Source organism: Triticum aestivum, chromosome 2A (genome assembly GCF_018294505.1).
Source record: "Triticum aestivum cultivar Chinese Spring chromosome 2A, IWGSC CS RefSeq v2.1, whole genome shotgun sequence".
Taxonomy (NCBI): domain Eukaryota; kingdom Viridiplantae; phylum Streptophyta; class Magnoliopsida; order Poales; family Poaceae; genus Triticum; species Triticum aestivum.
This window is the reverse complement of record NC_057797.1, coordinates 407116674-407122673: the sequence shown is the minus strand read 5'-3', so window position 1 is coordinate 407122673 and position 6000 is coordinate 407116674. Positions and strand designations below refer to the sequence as shown.

Here is a 6000-nt window from a genome sequence, read left to right as displayed (position 1 = left end):
TAACAAGACCACTAGTTTCAAGAAGAAGGGCGAGGGAAAGAAAGGAAACTTTAAGAAGAATGGCAAGCAAGTTGCCACTCCCGTGAAGAAGCCCAAAGCTAGACTCAAGTCTGAAACTGAGTGCTTCTACTGCAAACAAAATGGTCACTAGAAGTGAAACTGCCGCCAAATACTTGGCGGTTAAGAAGGATGGCAAAGTGAACAAAGGTATATTTGATATACATGTTATTGATGTGTATTTTACTAGTGTTCGTAGTAACCCCTAGGTATTTGATACCGGTTCAGTTTCGATTAGTAACTCGAAACAGGAGTTGCAGAGACTTGTTAAAAGCAAGGTGACGATGTGTGTTGGAAATGATTCCAAGATTGTTATGATCACCATCGCACACTCCCTCTACCTTTGGGATTAGTGTTGAACCTAAATAAATATTATTTGATGTTTGCGTTGAGCATGAATATGATTAGATCATGTTTATTGCAATATGTTTATTCATTTAAGTTAGAGAATAATTGTTGTTCTATTTACATGAATAAAACCTTCTATGCTCATACACCCAATGTGAATGGTTTATGAATCTCGATCGTAGTGATACACATATTCATAATATTGATGCCAAAAGATGCAAAGTTTATAATGATAGTGCAACATATTTGTGGCACTGCTGTTTAGGTCATATTGGTGTAAAGAACATGAAGAAACTCCATAAGATGGACTTTTGGAATCACTTGATTTTGAATCATTTGATATTTGCGAACCATGCCTCATGGGCAAGATGACTAAAACTCCGTACTCCGAAACAAAGGAGCAAGTTAATGACTTATTGAAAACTAGTACGATGCCCGTGCGTTGCCACGGGCTAACAAAATATGTGTATAAAGGAAAATGCCATATGATATGAGAGTCATAGAGTAATCACATGGGATGATATCTCATGGTTCCGAAGTGGTAGATAAATGCATCTCCTCCTCATTGTCCACTCCCTCCCTCTTCTCGGCGACCACGTGGCACTCTACTTTCTTCCACGATCATTTCTCCTCTATGTTTCTTCCTCAAACTCCACCTTGCACGATAGTACTAAGTGTCTTGTCGAACTCCGCTTGACCATCTCTCATAAATATAATAAAAAGGGCTGCCAAATGTCCAGCGAGAGATGAAACTTTACGGTGATATCTCATACCATGCATTCAACTTTCCAGATAAACTATTTCTAACTTCTACATTCCACACACTAACAGGTGATGGTACTTCAATAATAAAATATTCAAAATGCAACTCTAGTTATCAACCCATGCGGCTACAAAGGCTTTCTCTGAAAATACATTTGTATTGAAACATATATTCTCTAGGTAGTAGCTTAAGAAATTGAAAATATATGTTGTGTAAAAATGTTAGAAATATTGGATATCATCTCAATAGGACACATTTTCTTTCATGAGTTGGATTATCAATAAGAGAGCAAATTGGGATCCATATTATGCCAGCTTGCTGATCTATTTCTATTTACAATAATGGGGAAAACAAAGAAGCTTGCTTCGTGCTTTGGTGACGACCCTTCTATGCTATCGCTCATGTATCTATGTCAGCCTAATGTGGTTTTTCGTGGGCGATGGTGTTGTAAATCTTGTGGTGAACTTGGCATTGGTGACGACCCTTCTATGATATCGCTCATGTATCTATGTCAGCCTAATGTGGTTTTTCGTGGGCGATGGTGTTGTAAATCTTGTGGTGAACTTGGCATGGGTGGTTCGCCATGCTTGGTTTCTCCCCCTTGGTGATTGTGTCGTCTCCTCTGCAATAAATAATGTAACAAAGCGTGTTGTGCAAAACTATAGATACACCATTAACTGAAAAGATATACAAGGCGTGTTAGTGTAATACAACAAGAAGGCGTGTTGATGTAGTTTAGTGTTAACGCCAACTTGGTTCATGAAATTAGCCACTACATTATAAATTGGATACATTCATTAGCGGCATAACAAAATGGAAAGTACGTCTCATCATAATAATATGTAAAATGAACACCAAAGAATCTAAGCTTCTGACATATTGAGCGATAAAGGTCATGCTATGAGTACAAGTTGTACTTTCAAATTAGGCATGCGGATCGCTAATTGTATGATCTAGCTATCACCTTTGCTACACAAAACTGTTATCTATGTTGGAATCAACATCGAATTGAGAAACAGTATAACAGGGCTACCTAGGAGCCCCCACAGCAATTTAAAACACCCAGCCATCCGATCACTTTGACTTACGCTCACGATTAGCTCGATCGTCCATCGTTGTTTGCGTAAACTTTTTACCTCCTGGCGTGGCCTGCCCAGCGTTACCTTTTTTTTTGAAGGAAGCTAGGGCTTTTATTCAAAGTTCAAAACATCCGGAATACAAGCAATATCTGGCAGAACCCCTAGCCACACATGGCGACCCACCGCGAGAGACGCAGCTCCCTTAGCAAGCGAATGGGCCTCAAAATTATTAACTCTACTTTCAAAGCGGAAAGAAACAGATGTAAAGTTTGCCCTACTAGTTTGGATTTCCCTCGGAATGGGAGCATAAGATGGCGATCCTGCGTTGCTGATATTAGTTATTACTTCGACACAGTCTGAGGCAATCACAAGCTCCTGTAGGTTCAGATCCCGTGCGAGGGCTAGTGCCTCGCTGCATGCTTGAGCCTCCAAGCTTGCCGGGTCAGATAGGCCTTCGTACACCACCGCCGACGCACCTAAGTATTTCCCATTTTTATCCCGACATACAACTCCAGTTGCTCCCTTTTCCCCCAAAGATGATAGGCCACCATCACAGTTAAACTTTGCTGCATCGCCGGGTGGTGGTAGCCAGACTTTTGCATGAGGTCTAGCCGTACTTCCCTTGATTTTCTGGTGGCTGCGCATATTGGCTATCTCCAGATCTTCCATGAATCTATTGATAAAGCACATAGTTGACAGCGGGCTCTGGTATTCATTCTCATGGATTGCCTTCCTTCGAGCCCACCAAATTGCCCACATAGTTACCAAAACTCGAGCTAGGTCCTGCTGGTTGGTTGTTTCGAAAAGCCAGAACAGCCATAGCTTAGGATCCTCCGTTTGGTTTGAGATCACATGCCCCACCAGATCATCATCTTCCAACGCCCACACACATCTTGCCAGGCGGCAATTGAGTAGTGAATGACGCCATGTATCCTCTACCGCCCCACATAAGGAGCATGCTGGGGTATCAGCCATCCTCCTTTCATGCCGGACTATCCCCGTCGGTATAAATGTATGTGCCAACCGCCAAACAAAGACTCGAATCTTCGATGGAATCCTCACCTTCCACAACTGTGTCCAAGAGTTCTTGCTAGCTGCAATATTTGAATGACTTGGCCGATGCTCTAACCAGTCTTCCTATTGAGTTTTGATGGCACAGATCATCCTATAGGCTGATCTTACTGAGAAAATACCACACCTATCATAGTGCCATGCCCAAAAGTCCTCTTGCATCTGCGTGCTAAGTGGTATATTAAGAATAGCCTCAACATCAGCCACAATGAAATGTTCAGTCAACGCATGCTTATTCCATGAGCGAGTAGCAAGGTTTATAAGCTCCGAGACCAAAACCGGAGGATTCAAAGAGCGGACACATATGGGTCTCAGTTTATAGTCCCTTGGGATCCAATTATCTTGCCAAACGTTTGTGTCTGCACCTTTTCCAATTCTCCTGACAAGTCCCAGTTGTAATATATCCCTTCCTTCAACAAGAGATCGCCAAACTTGGGAAGGGGCCGAACCCAGATTGGCCTGTAGAAGATCGGTGTTAGGGAAATACCGGGCTTTTAACACTCGTGCACTCAAAGACTCCGGTTTCTGCAATAATCTCCAAGCTTGTCGAGCAAGTAAGGCCAGGTTGAATAACTCAATATCTCGAAAGCCTAAGCCCCCCATAAACTTTGGTTTTGACATGGTTTTCCAAGACACCCAAGCTGTCTTTCTCTCGCCATTCTTACTCCCCCACCAGAATTTCCGAATCTGACCGTTTATGTGTTCACACAAACCACGGGGTAACTTAAAACATGCCATTGAGTAAGTCGGAATGGCTTGTGCCACCGACTTGATAAGAACCTCCTTTCCTCCCGCCGACAAACACTTTTCCATCCATCCTTGCACTCGTTTCCAGATTCGATCTTTCAAGTATTTGAAAGAGCCCTCCTTTGCTCTCCCCACATCCGAGGGCAGCCCCAAGTATTTCTCTGCCAAAGACTCATTGTGCCCAGCGTTACCTGGGCCACTGCTCCGCGCAACGAGCTACACCTTCTGTGCGTAAACAGGCTGTACAGCTCGAAGGCCCACAAAGCCCAGTGAAATGTGTGCAGCCTCCAGTTGTCCACCCTTATCTCAAAAAAAAAAAAAACTAATCCCTACTTTATCTATCCGAATCCTTTTCCCCCAGCTCTCTCCCCCGAGTTACCTCTGTTTGTCAGCGCCACCGCCGTCTTACGTCCTGCCGGCGAGTACGTGTGCATAGGCGTCGGTACCTATATTCTTCCCCCGCAACCCCTCATGGTTGGTTTCTTTTTACCCATGTTGCATTCATCCATGGTGGCAGCAGCGGCGGCACGCCGGCGACATCCATCCCCGGTTGTCCTCCGCGATCGTCGGACTCCATGCCCTTGCAGCTGTACCGCCCCATTATGTTCATGTCATTTCAACGTGGAAGCTGACACCGCCACCGGCGTTTAATTATCCTAATCATTGCCGACTGTCTGCCTCCTGGTAATTAATCTCTGCTATCGCTGCGTTACTATCTTCTCCCACCATCGCTCATATATTATGCTCCGCACCTTCTCTTCCTTCCTGCATCCCGTGTCAGTCGGCTATCCTTCTTGGTCCCTGTAATTGTCTTTCATGCCTCCGTTTCAACGCAGCAGACTCAGCGCAGCGTTGCTCGGCTGCCGTATTGCAGTTCCTCAGAGGGTGTGCGTCCCCGCCAACCGCGACCATGGCTGCTGGACAGGTGTGATTGTTTACCAAATCTCACACACTGCTACATGATCTTTTGTTCAACTTTATTTCTATTACCTTCAGTTTGGCTGTGTATTATATATTTGTATACAATTTGTTTGATTTGTATTCCAGCCGAGCACATACACTTGCCTGCTCCCTGTCCTTCTGTTTGTTTCAGATTTCCACTTGTCTGCTCCATTTTCTTCTCTTTGTTTTAGACTTCACATGTTTATGTCACATGATGGTCCTCAGTGGTGTAGTTGGACGTTTAGATAACACCTGCAAGGGGTTTTTGATGGTGAGGAAGAAAAAAGGGAATATGTTCCACCTTATTAGAGACCATTAAGAGCCAATTTAGAGGTTAACAGACACAAATATTTCCTCCATTGATTGACGGTGTTTTCACAAATCAATAGTTGCTATGGTCGCTCGTTCGCTTTGTCTATAATTCCATATATATTTTTTATAGAAAGGCTCATTTGCTTCTTCTATGGCTTCTTTTTACGCAGGTTTTTCTGAATGCACTGAGTGTACCGCATATAAAATAGGAAAATGGTGTTTATGTGGCTAAATTACTTTGGTACTGTATGGAAGATATCACGGTGAAGCTTACCATTTTTTCTCTAGGTGTGACAAATGTATGCTCATTGTGCACACGTAGCAAGGTATGGCTTCTTTTTTCAGTGCCAATTACTTCTCTCCAGTTATTTCCAGGTTTTGTCTAATCTGAGTTGTCCATTGTACCTTCAAATAGACCGACAACTATATGGGGCTATACAGAAAAAATGTGAGTTAAATTGGCAATGAGGTTCTTGGCTGTCCTGTTTCCTTGGCCATACGAAAGATGCGTTGAACTGTGTTTCATTGTCAAGAATGCTAGGGCCTGTGAGATAGCCAATGGAAGGCAAATACATGGAAACGACTTTATTTCATTAGAAGTATTTTGAGTTACAGGTTATTTGTGCCTTGCACGATCGTCATTAGTCATCACTGATGTACATATTGTCGTCAGATGGATGC

At 43.3% G+C, this 6000-nt stretch overlaps 1 long non-coding RNA gene across 4 annotated transcripts in view; it reads right to left on the bottom strand.

Annotated features, from left to right (window-relative positions):
- Positions 1-1348: 1348 nt before the first annotated feature.
- LOC123188819 (uncharacterized) overlaps positions 1349-6000 on the bottom strand; it is a 58813-nt gene continuing 54161 nt past the window's right edge. For 3 of the 4 annotated variants that reach the window (XR_006495227.1, XR_006495229.1, XR_006495226.1), the window contains exon 5: positions 1349-5259. This is a non-coding gene — a long non-coding RNA (uncharacterized lncRNA). The remainder of the gene's footprint in view (positions 5260-6000) is intronic. The other variant, XR_006495228.1, reaches the window with a different exon arrangement.